The sequence below is a fragment of the Neodiprion lecontei genome, chromosome 7 (genome assembly GCF_021901455.1).
Source record: "Neodiprion lecontei isolate iyNeoLeco1 chromosome 7, iyNeoLeco1.1, whole genome shotgun sequence".
In the NCBI taxonomy this organism is placed as follows: Eukaryota; Metazoa; Arthropoda; class Insecta; order Hymenoptera; family Diprionidae; genus Neodiprion; species Neodiprion lecontei.
In genome coordinates this window covers 26,446,249-26,459,160 of record NC_060266.1, presented here as the reverse complement: position 1 = coordinate 26,459,160, position 12,912 = coordinate 26,446,249, and the positions used below count along the sequence as shown (strand labels likewise).

At 46.3% G+C, this 12,912-nt stretch overlaps 1 protein-coding gene and 1 non-coding gene across 4 annotated transcripts in view; one reads left to right on the top strand and one right to left on the bottom strand.

Annotated features, from left to right (window-relative positions):
• The window catches only part of LOC107225599 (uncharacterized protein CG43427), a 62,201-nt gene extending 54,061 nt beyond the window's left edge, over window positions 1-8,140 (bottom strand). For 2 of the 3 annotated variants that reach the window (XM_015666119.2, XM_015666123.2), the window contains exon 1: window positions 7,644-8,139. The gene's annotated coding sequence lies outside the window, so the exon portion shown is untranslated. Of the gene's footprint in view, window positions 1-7,643 lie in introns of all 3 variants that reach the window. The other variant, XM_015666122.2, reaches the window with a different exon arrangement.
• A 4,491-nt stretch (window positions 8,141-12,631) lies between these two features.
• On the top strand, window positions 12,632-12,703 carry Trnam-cau. Its single transcript has one exon. It is a non-coding gene; the product is annotated as a tRNA-Met (tRNA).
• The last annotated feature ends 209 nt before the right edge of the window (window positions 12,704-12,912 follow it).

Sequence of the window (12,912 nt, the reverse complement as noted above, 5' to 3'; positions counted from 1 at the left end):
CTGCGTGCCGTCTGTTTCCCGTCCGATGGCAGGCCTTCACTGGTGTTGGATAGTACATAGAGGCTCTGGTATAGAGCGAGGGTTGTGAAACGCCGCACTTCCGGCCAGAATTTAACAGTAAACCGAGCGACTACGTGCCTATGGGTGTAGAAAGAGCGAGCGGGAGAAAAATTTTGGGGAGAGGGAGAAAGAAAACTGAGAAACAAGCCGGCTGGAACCCTGAAACACGTTCATTTGTATTCAAACAATTCATTGGGTAAACTCAGGTGCGTCTCCCGTCCACGTATCGAGTTGAATTTTTCATTACATGTATCATACATAAGAATACATAGAAGACGTATGCGCGTGTTGGTGTCTAATTACTGACAACGTCGGAATGAGAATTAAAAAATAATGTTTCTTCTCTTCTGGTTAAACAGGAAACTCACGTTACCTTCGATACGATTGAAATTTTTCTCACTACTTATAATGCTTTGGGACCACTGCCTGCGGTTGCCCGTGGAAAAGTACCCCGTACGACCGCACATTGAGGGCCCCAAGCCCTTCCATAATGTGAATAATAGGTAAGCGTCGTGTGCGAAGACCGCCACGTAGGTAAAGTAGTATACGCCACAGCGTGCAAACACATTGTAACACTGACTGTGAGTGGCTCGCATTGTCGGTTGAGTCGAAACTCTAGAAAATAAACGTTCTAACACAAGTACGCGTGTTCCCTTTGGAATCACTTGGTATACGAACGCTATGGCAACCTGAATATAAAGTCTCGACGAAAACAGTCTCACCAATGAGAATCATAAGCGATTAGCATACAATTAGTTGCAATTTGTGTCCGTATCACGATTCGCTTGTGCGACGTGACGCAGCTTCGTCGCTTTCAGATCATTTACTAGGGTGTTTTAAAAAAACTAGAAAACAAAAAAAATTCTCCCCAAACAGCTTCGAAAAGCTCTATTTAGGTATAAGAGTACGCCTGTTAAAATTTTAGCCCTCAGTATTTGCAATAAGCGGTTGCGCATCGCACTTTTTTATTTTCTGTAAGGAAAAATATTTTCCACAAGGCATTTAAATAACTTTTGGAACCTGGAATAACATTTGAACGAGTGAATTTATCGGAAAATAATAAGAAACCTTTTGCCGAGAGCGTTCAATTCGCTACAAAAATCTGAACGTGAATTTTGTATACGATGTATCGTTAGCCGGTTATTAAAATCAGAAGGAGCAAAAATCCATGTTTTTCCCACGTTATTTTTATAGAGAATAGAAAACTGCGACGCGCAACATCTTAATGTTGATATAAAGAGCTTAATTCTTAACAGGCGTATTTTTATACCCAAATGGAACTTTTGAATCTGTTTGGCAGAGTAACAAAATTTTTTTTACCGTGAAACACCTTATTATTATTTACTCGTGACATTCGCGTACTCTTTCCCCCTTTTCCCCCCATTGTCAAACATAGATACATAAAACAGATGAAAATAAATGTCAAAAAGAAACAGTGTCAAAGGCAATATTTTCCAACATGCCGAAAGTGAGTCATGGGAGACGACTTCGTCGAGATTGCGGTGGAGGAGAACTCCGCCGTCCGTTCACCCCCGAGTGGTGGGTGGGTGGCAGTTGAGATAGGTCATTCATTGTACGGGCTGCCGAGGAGTCGGAAAGGCTGCCAGATTTATGATGCCTAGTTGCAGAGGACTAGGACTAGGGCCTGGTCGCATCTCCTTGCCCACGACCCACTTACACACTTACACAGACTCGCATAATTGTGGCCGTCGGGTCTAATCAAGGAAAGCTCGGGTCTCTCTCATGCCTACTCCGCTGGGCCATGACGCAACGGCAGTCGGTCGTATATAATAAACTCGAGCCTCGCCCACGCCGAGAGTGCGGAGCGAGTCTTACGTCGGGTCGAAACACGTTGAATAACAAAATTAAAAAATCAGAAAAATCGAGATAATTTAATTCAACGCGGACGTATCGATTTGCCATCACGGATTGCCGCGGCTTTGCATTCTTAAGAATAACGTTTCCAGCCATCGACCGCAGGAATATTGCGAAACGCTGACTCCTTCGCTTCGCCGCAGCCATTCGACTTTCACGCTTCGAGTGACGTGGCGTAAGTTCGTCTTACGAAGAGCCGGAATGAGAAATAAGTAAATTTACCAAATTTTATCCGCCAGGCATCGTAGTTCCGGCGCCTGAAAGACAATGGGATTATATAACTCGAGACTGGCGGCGCCTCTACTCGGAAGTCTGAAATTCCGAATGTACGATCTTAATTATCCGAGAGGCTTATGCTCGGCCAGATTCACTGAACATTGAGCACGCGGGTGAGATCGTTGATCGATTACACTGGTCAACGAAAATTTTGCTAACCAGTGCTAACTTTGACTTCGTGGCTAATTACAGGCAACAGGGAACAACTGCATTAATTGACGCTGAGTGCGAATGAAGTGAGAAATTCTGCTCATCGTCGGTTCAAAGTCGCAATATTTCAGGAACGCGAGCGTTGAAACAGCGACGACGATCGGATTCTCCGAGAAAAATTTTCCCGGCCGAAATACCGGATTGTTTTCATTGCATAAATTATCGATCGATCGTTCACCGATAATGAAATGGAGCAAAATCGTGAATGTGTTTATACCCTATATTACGATGCGCATGCGCATGTATCTTGAATTGCTTTCTAAATTTACATCGATATCGACGGCTCGAGCATCAGCGCCGCAACGTTATACTTTCACCCTGCACCGAGATCTCGCAAAGACGCTGTGATACTGTTACAGGGAAGCGGCGGAAGTTGTTGCGATAAATGAAACCTAAGTAGGTAGGTCTACGCTCCGCGTACGTGTAACATACGAGTCAGAACTGTGTCAAAGACGAAGAGATAAAAATCGTCCCGCGCGGTATAGAAAATCAAGGATATACCTGTATAATACCAAATCGCTTCAGTGTTACCCGTGTCTTCCTTGTACTACATTTTACTCCTATAAAGTAAATCCGTGGCACAGGGATTCTCCCCGTATCCCAACTCACGGCATGAACGTGGTACAAGGTACACTTTCACTTCAGCCAATGATAACGACGATCGTAATTCTTCCCCGCCGAAGAGAAGAATCGCGGTATTCATTCCCGGTCTCCGATCCACTCTCTCGAAATACTCGGGAAATTTTTTCCATCAGAAAACGAACACGAGGCAATATCGACGAGCGGTCATTGAGGTACTCGTGCGGTACTTCTAACGGCGCAACGCGCGCGTGGTTATCGAGTTTCACGCAGGTATTGTACAGAAAAACCAAAAGGATGAGCGAAATTTATTTTTACCTCTCTTATCGCCGAGCAGAGAGCTTCTCCGGTCTCTTGATCAGGGATCGAGCTCCACGGCTTTTCCTTTTCCTTTTCCTCGTCTCCCTTGTCTCTGGGCCCACCGTGTGCCGGTGGGCGGTAAGGGGGATATTTTCGCGGGGCCCTAGGTCCCCCGGGGACTTGGGGACGCCCTAACGGCACTCCGGTACACGACTCGGCTTCGACGACCGGTTACGCACGGACACGCACCCGGCAACGGTACATATCCTACCTGGGCGAGAGCTCTGCGTGCCGGAATCATCGCGTGCTCTGCTACATTTTCGATGCTCTCCGGCTTACAATTAAGGGGTCACACCACTGTGGAAAAAAAAAGAGAACGGCTTTTTTCACCACTTTTTTTCACGACGGAAGAAAAGTTAATAGGATAATAATATTCGAGGAAGTTATTGGGCGTATATTTAAGTATCACGGAAAAAAGATTACTATCGACAAATATTCAAAACTGGCGACACTGGAGCCAGTATCGCGAGACACGTTGAATTCTGCGGCACGCACTCTAGTTGGTGTAAATTTGAATATAGAAAAAAAAAAAAAGAAACTGCTCAATCTACATGTCCGTAGCTAGAGGAATACGTATGGGATTTTGAAAATATGGATTTTTATGTAATTGGCGAGTATTTTAATGAAAATATTCAATTTCCGATCAAATAAAGGACACTTATTTGCTAATAAACAACGTTTAAATCAACTCATCGAATATCCGCTGCGTGTTTCTGCAGCTATTAATATGCAGATCGAATGATTTTATTTTTTCCCAAATTTAAATTTGCACCAATTACACCGCGTGCCGCATGTCTCTCGAGAATGGCTCCAGTGTCGTCATTTTTTAATATTTGTTAATAATAATTTTTTGTACTATACTTGGATACATATGCTTAGCAACTTCCTTAAATATTGTTATCTTGCTACCTTTTCCTCCATTCGGAATAAAAATAATGGTGTATTTTCTAAGCTTTTACAGTTGCGTTACCTCTTAAAAATGCGAAACGCGGAGGAAAAAGGGACATTTTTTTATAAAGCTCGTTTCAGTCGGGCGTGATTTTTTGTTCTCAGCGAGTATAGCCGTACAGGGAAATCGGGTGTCCGTTTTATACCGGTATTCTTGAAAAGAGAGGAAACTCGGTGTAAACCGGAAGTGGATCGTCGCGAAATCCGACGCCAGCTGGACACCGCCTTTTGTATTTTTCAACGAGACCACGGAGCACACAATGCCGACTAGTCTGCGGGAAGAAGAAGGTGTGCGACTGCCGCATGTCGCAATTCTCATCCACGTCTCGCACCCTGATGAAAAATCTGTGATGAATTTAAAAATCGTTTCTCTTTGCGGTGCAGTCCGCCGAATAAACTTTCTTTCGCGGCACCGTTTAATATCAATTATTTACGCCCGCGTGACTGCGAAGCAGTTAGGATAGTGAAAAAAAACTTTAAATCATGACTTAAACAGTCCTTCCTCGTCTGACTGTATGTGTGTATGTACTTGCTTTGCTAAGCCGCGAAACTGCGATTACCGTGAGGCTGCTTACTCCAAAACTCATCGTCACCGGGGACAACAAAAGCCCCTCGCAAGAAATCGACTTGAATGAATGAAGCGGGTTCCCTGTGCAATCGGATCTTGCTCAGAGACCATTTTCGCCGCCTTCAAATCTAGTTTGAGGTAGGTCGGATTGTCACGTTGTATCAGTTATGTGTTAGGAAATCAATTGTTCATAAAAAATTTATTCCAAGTCGGATATCAGTTTGGAACGAACGCGAGAGCTGTTGGAATGATTACTTTGCTCTTCTTTTTCTTCTTCTTCTTCCTCGCGTTTTCCCACGTGACTCTGATCTTGGGTCGAGTCACAGGTTCAGTGCACTCGACGCGATATTGCCATTCATGATTCGGTAATTTTTAGCATCTCGTGGATACGAATCATACAAAATGCCGAGAAATAAAATTACGAAGTTTGCGAAATTTCTTTTTACTTCGAGTCGTTAAAAATGATCTAGGATTAGTTGTCGAGTAGGTAGTTAGCGCTGATAATAAATCGAATTCACACGAGACTATCTAGTATATAATCTGAACAGATATAAACGTCTAACAGAGTAAATAATTTGATTCATTTGAATGACTGAATATTTAATTAGAAAGACACGTATTTGAGAGGACAGGTATTAGGTAATTATACTGGATGTATATACGTATATTGAAACTATTTCGAAATTGCACCGCGACAAAAATTTGTCCAAGTAGGTACATTGATATAGGTATACCTGCCTGTATGCATAACAGTAGAAACCTGAAAGAGCGAAAAAAATGTCGACACTCGCGGGACTAAAAATATGGCAAACAAAATGTTCGTACTTTGGTGAAACTTGGGCGAGCTTGAGGGAAAAACGTTAGAGGTGATGTTAATGAACACAGGGGTGAGATATTTATCCAGCTTGAAACAACGCGCAACACTCTATTTCCGGCGATATCTTAGAGCTAGGGCTTAAATTGTCGAAAAGAATCTCAACTCTCGGTTTAGTCTATTTTCAGTTTAGTCAGCACGAGTGACGCTGCCAAACGTGTTCTGAGTCACTTCGGAAACCAGGATTGTTTCAAAACAGTCGTCTCGCGCAATTGCAGAAGCCGAGGCACGCACACCTAACCCCGCTTCCTATACTTAGAAGCGTGATGCACAAGTGTACCTATAATAAGTATCCGCGGCACCAACGGGGTACGTCCAGAATTAGCGTGACAAATGGAAAAAGTACCAAAAAATAGAGAGCGTGATGACCCATCAGGACGATACACGCAATTGTGTTCCCCTTTGGCAAATTTATCTTTTCTTAGTTCTTCTTACCCTTCAGGTAGGCAGAGCGAAAGCTAACAGGCCAACGACCCGCTGTGCGTTATGTAAATAGAACATTTGTAAATAGATTAGCGTGAGCGAACAATTAGTCGAACAGGTAGGCACATAAACGGATATTCTTTACTTATTCCCAAATTTTATGAGGAGCAGCGTCTTTTTTGCAGTTCAAGGTCCGGCTCGAGTTACCCTCGACGGTCGAGAATGAAAAGAAGTTAGTAACGTTGTTGTAACTACGATTTATGTCCAGAGAAACCGACGTTTCGCAAATTCAGAGATGTCTCCAATTCAGTAGACCGTATAATAAAGGAAGAAGTGCTCGTACGGTAGTTTGAAAATTTAGCTCCTTAAAAGCCACTCTATGTGAATTTCTCTGTTCAATGTTTCGTTACGATAACGTTACTAACTTGAATCTCGTAGAAGAAAATCAATTACGAGTCACCCTCGTCTGCGATCGTTATGCCAAAATTGTCAGAAAAAATCGCGGACAGTTCAACAGCAAAGATTAGCCTTCTGGATTACTCAAGCTAGAGTTTAAGGATCCAATGCCTGAAAATTTGACTGGCTCTCGTATTTTCGGAGGCTGTTTATTTTTCCAACCGCACGAATCACTCAACCTTTCTTCGTCTTCTTCGTTAAGGCTACTGTGAACAAGACTAGGTGATCTCCGGAGGGGCGGAAGAGGCGAGAATAAAATTAGTTCAGTACATAGCAAGAGACTCGTAAGGCCACGCGACGTACAATTGTTAATCACGTTAGCGAGGACGTCATGATTCATGCATATGCGAAAAATGACACTACCGTAAAGACGTACCACGTAAGCAACGATGTACCGAGAAGGAGCTGAAAGCGTTGCGCAAGGCCCGCAAGCATATACGAGTACATCACAATGCATACACGATGCAGTAATTCGCGCACGCGGAATATCCGCTACCATGCATGCTGACCTTCCCGTTGCGCAAGGATACGAAACGACAAGTTTCAAAGTTCAACCAACACCTGGAAAGGCACCGTACGTTCGATCGATCAGTCAAACCGGCTGAAACGGACTTGCGTGTACGTTCAGGCTGGTTCTTCAGCCTGGTAATACAATTAGATAGAATGATATTAAGATCGATGAGCGGAGAATCTCATTTACTCGAGAGGCGGCCGTTTTCCAAAGAAGCGGCCAGTTACCAACACCTTCCTGGCGATAATTTCCTGCTCCAAACGTTCGGTTAAACCGCATGCTTCGAGTCCCAAACAGTTTCCCCGTGACACGGAAAGATCCGTGCCGTTGCGGGAGAGAGGACGCGTGGTGCGCGTGTATCTAGGAACACTGGTCGCCATTTTAAATCGTCCAGGATATTCTAAGCCGCGTAGCGAGCAGGTATGGGTGGGCGTACAACGCCGACGATGTACGCAAGTTTGCCGTCTTACACGTTACACAATTGCGAATAGAACGGTCCTTACCTTGGAGACTCAGTCCCTCCGGGGGCTTCCGCGTAATCCAAGGAATCCGGAAACAACGAAGCCTGGTCGAGCCGAGATCCGGAAAGTCCTGCACGAATACAATGCAATTGTAGGTTGCATGCGGAAACGCGCACCACGTAGCGCAGCGAGAAACCACCAAGTTGCGAACGGCGAATATCGAGGGTGGAGTGATGGACGAAGGGGGTGAGGGGTGCACTGAGGACGTCGGCCTTCGACGCGTACCGACGTCGGAAAATCGATCACTGGCTTCCGGAGGCAATTGCAACAACAACGTAACGCAACGCAACGATCGAGGCACTTTGTTAAATGGCGGGGAGCAACCGACAAACTCGTCCCGTTAAACTCGGTCCATAGTTTATCTGATTATCTGCTTATCTGCTTACTGGTAATAATCTACAGCCGTCTTCTCTCTGCGTTGAGGAGAGGCACGAGAGGCGCGCGAGCGAGCCGGCTTTCGGCGAGGGACTGAGGACGAGGAGCCCGGGGGCAGAATCCGACAGAGACGGAATCCCCTTCCTTCCTCGGCGTCGAGGCCGCGTCTCGCCCCACCTCGCATCCACTGAACCCACACTACCCGCTTCTACTACCACTACCACACCCACGCCTCTCGCTTCGCTCGCACACCCTCCTCGTCCTTCACCCCCGCGCCCCTCGTATTTCACCTAGGCACGGGTGAGCACGTAGGTTCGTAGCTTCGCGTCGATCAAGTACAAAACGACACCTGAAATTCGATGCTTGCTCCACGTACCTACGCGACTTGACCTTGTTTGTCTCTCTCTTCCGCCCTGTCATCGGGCTCTCTAGAATTCGATTTCTAAGCTTCGCGAATGATTTTATCGGAAATGGGGGGATTAATGAATGAAAAATGCAGCGAATTAAATCTGTTCCTTGACTTTCATTTCAAATCCACGAGAAAGGACCGTCTTGACTTTTCTAATGTCGCTGAGAGATCGAGGGCTGTTCGGACCCACCGGGCGCCTTGGGGGACCCAAGGGCTTCAGGTTTCGACCTCTGGGTTGCAAAAGCAGCGTGAGTTTGAGAAAAAGCAGATAACCATACATATATATATATAGTCTAATGAGCTCTCTGTTTATGTTTATACATATTGTTTATACCCTCGGCACTTTCCACGTCGATTCGTTTCTGTACCGATGATCTTAAGGGATCGCAATTCTAGATGCCAGTGATTCAATAATCCAATAGATTTTGAGTGGTGAGCTTCTGTTCTCCGTGCACCGTGTGGTTTTGATCAACATATGTGTAGTATAAGTTGTACGCGAGACGGTGATGAATCTTGTAGGTAGTTTTTCCGACTTGAAAAGGTTTCCGTCAAAATACGGAGCGTGTGGTAGGTACTCTATTCGTAGCCTACCGCGTAAGGTCTCTCTTTGTAGTTTTGTAGGGGCGGAAAAATCTCCCGCAACCAAAGAAGCCCACGACTCCGGTATAATTCTAATAAATAACACGCAATTCGGAGTGATCCGAAGACGCGTAAGCCGGCGCACGTACGGCACGCATCTCCGCGTGTCGTTGAAGCAAACACACTCGCAATCGGTGGCAAACACGCGGTGTATACAACACGGGCACGAGAATAGAATCCCTTGTTCGAGGCTAATCGCCCAGGCTGCATCGAGCCGCGGTTAGTAATGGTAATAGTAAGTATTCGAGAATTTCGACGCGTCGGTTACATCGTCGTTGTTGTTGTTGTTGTTGATGATTTTTTTTCCCTCCTTCTCTCCGTCACTTGAGAGTTTTTTTTTTTTTAACAAACGCTTTTCTCTCTCTCTCCACTTCCGTAATCCAGTAGTTCGGCGGTATTGAAGCAAGTAGGTAATTAGAGTAACAGTAACGCGAACGCGACGACAACGACGATACCTGCCAATGAGAATAATGCCTAATCGTATCCCGCGACGCCGCCTGGCTCGAGGCTCGACTGGTAAAAATTATGAATAATTCAAAGCTGTCGAGAAGCCTGCGGTTGGGCCTAATTCTTCCCGTAGAAAAGCAATTAATACTTTTTTACTCGCGATAGGTCCGGATAGCGGTTCGAGGTTTGTAAGAAACGAGCTACCGTCTACTTCTTGATCTTCGTGCTGCCGAAGGACCGATGCGTCGTTCCGAGACGCCGATTATCTACACGAGATAAAATAAGAATGAATAAAGAATACGGAGGGGGGCTGGAGAATTGATGGATATGAAAGGGAATACATCGCGGATCGTTATTTTCAGCCACGACGAAGGAGATTTCATCCACGATGAGCGCCCCTCGTATTTCAGAGCTTCGCTGGGTGCAGCGGTATCGATAAACGGAATTTCGATCGTTACCTGGAAGAGAGAATTACGAATTCGAAATTGGCCGGGCGAACGCGAGTGAAAAATGACCGGTGTCTAATACCGAAAAGCCCTTTCCACGCAATAATCCAAATTGCTCGCCCTAATCGGTATACTCGCTGCAAACGGATGTGCAAGCCTGCGATGGAGGCATTTTTGTTTCTCTCGGTTAAGAGGGAGGGGGTACAGCTTGGACGGTCTAAAATCATATGTGACTATTTTTATGAGTTTTTTTTTTTTTTTTTTTACAGGCTGGACAGTGGTGTCAGGAGATTCACCACCGCAGAAGTCCTCGAGTTCGGCGTCGTTCGCTACTTATACACCCCGTGCCGTCATTTTTTAACAAGTTTTAATGAAAAAATTCTAAAGTATTCATGAAACTATGAATAATGAACTCCTCAAACTGAAATCGCTCCATATCTCTTCATTTTCTTCAAAAAAAAAAAAAAAAAAAAAACCCACTCCTGAAAGTGGGTATGATTTTATACCGTCCAAGCTGTCCAAACGTACTCCTCCGTTGTTCAGGAAACGCGCGTCGAGCGGCCCTAAAAAATCTCGCATCCTCGAAGGGATGCGGCATCCCTCGAAAGGCGCCACCCTGTATAACCTTGGAGGCGCAGCGAGGATGAATATCCCCACCTAGAGGCAGGCGTGCGTTGTACGCTCTGCAGGGACAGGCGTTCGTTGCCCGAGGTGGTTAATCCGGCCGACGAGAAAGATCCTGCGCCGGGTCGAGGCCGAGGGTCGAGAGGGGAGTTAGGGAGGGCCAGATGCGCCCGAAATTATCCGAGAGTTCGGCATTCCTCGGGCCCGAAATTACAACCAGGAAGAGGCTGCGGGGACCCCGCATCTGGCCCCGCGGGTCCTGCAGGCCCGTTTCTTTGTTGCCAGGCCGTCCTTGCATCGCATCGCCGTCCCGGTCGCTCAGCCATGCCCCGTTCTCGCATCCGATCGATCACCGCCACCTCCACGTTTTTGTTCTCAAATCTCATTCCTGCAACCGGTTCCAGTGTCTTGCTGCCTACGCAACGAGGTAGCCGGCTATCGCTTTATCGGCCGAACATTGATGTTCACCAAAACGGATCACGGCCTCGCTGCTGCGAGCTCGAGCTGAGCGATTACGCCGATAATGAATTCGAATTGTTCGAGAACGCCTGCAGTAGGTACGTATTGATTATATTTACTTCGCATCAGCCACTTTCCGCCCGCCGATTCATCTCGATAGACGTTCCAACGTATCTACGTGTCAGGTGTTAGATTTGCAGCCGCCGAACAAGCCGGTGAATCAATGGCTAATTGAATTCAACTCGATTCCGGCTTGCGTTGCGCTGACACAAGGCGGATTAACCCTGATTGCCCTTGATTGACCTTGAGTGTGCGACGGTCCCAGACTCGGTTCGCGAACCTGACAGACCGATGCAAATGAAAGCAAATGACAACGGATCCACCTATCGGAATTCCCGAAAATAACAAGGCCGCCGGATTCCCGAGAGTTTTCTAAGGTCGACAGGTTCGGCGTACCAGCATAAGACATACCTATCTTACAAAAATTTCTTTGAATATAAAATTGAGACTTTCCATCGCTCGTAAACAAAGCGGCTGCAGAGAATGAGAATGCACAGAATTATACGCTGCATGTATATAAAAGCGAGTATAAAGTAGGCATTTGAAGAAAGTTCACAAAGGCTAATCGGAAAAAGTGATCTTGTACGTGTTGGTCGTGTTTTGGTTGGCATTCGGAAGGCGTGTTACACCGATAGGGGAAGAAAGTGAAATTGGTTTACGGTATAAATAGCTCAAGCAATGAAGTTTAAAACTTGAAACGGGCTCGGACGATTGACAATGAAACGAGCAAGTGAATTAATCTCGTCGAGTGTTACACAAAAGCTTACGTGCGGAACACGGACGCGGAATGATTTCCATTCCGGAAGAGTATCGCTAAATTGCATTTGGAATTATTCAACGCCCGCGGTTCGCGCAATTCTCGCCACGACTCGTAGGAGGTGGGCGATTTTCGTCCATCGGACAAAACTTGCATTCCACGCGTAAACGCGGGGCTGAAATTTTAATCGGTCGACACGCAAAGGCAAACACAGTTATTCGTTTCTTCGGAGTTTCGTGAGCAGATGCACACGCAGTCGATCTATGCGGTTAAAAATAACAGTTGCAATCTCGACTCGTGGGCGGATGGTCGGCGAACTACTGAATCATACGTGCGGCATGTAATCGCGGATTTTCCATCGGTTACCGATGGGCGTGCCAGCAACGGTACCCGTACAGACTCGACTCGTAGAACAAGGGGAGTAAGAGCCGAGCCGAGAGATGATTACAATATGCGTGCAATCCGTAAAGAGAAACGCGTGGGTCGAAATAGATCGGTTACTCGCGTAGCGCGCGTGGACACCGATTTGCGCATTGGGTATCCGCAACGCTGCGTGACTTTCGACTCGACTCGACTATCTTTAATTAGGCACCGGAGAGCGATCGAGCGCTAAATACCTGATCGAAAATAGCCCCGCAATTATGCAACCGAACGGAAAGCGCTCCGGCGGGCTTGAGCTGCAGGGTAGTAGCTTGGAAAGGGGAGAGATTCTCCGTTAGCGAATCCATCCACTTCCCGTCGCAACCCCTGCAAGAGCAGAGTGGCGCAGTGGAAGCGTGCTGGGCCCATAACCCAGAGGTCCGTGGATCGAAACCACGCTCTGCTAATCGTAATTTTTTTTTCCATCCCCTCTTCTGGTTTCGTTCGAATCATTCCTTCTCAGCTCCGACTTAATTAGCAATAAATCCCTGCCCCTCCCGCACGGAGTGACATAATGACAAGAAGGAGGACGAGGACGCTGGTGGAAGCCCTCGTAAATAACACCGTGTGCCGAATAGCTCGCGCATCACCGACGCGTAACCGCTAATCAAGTAT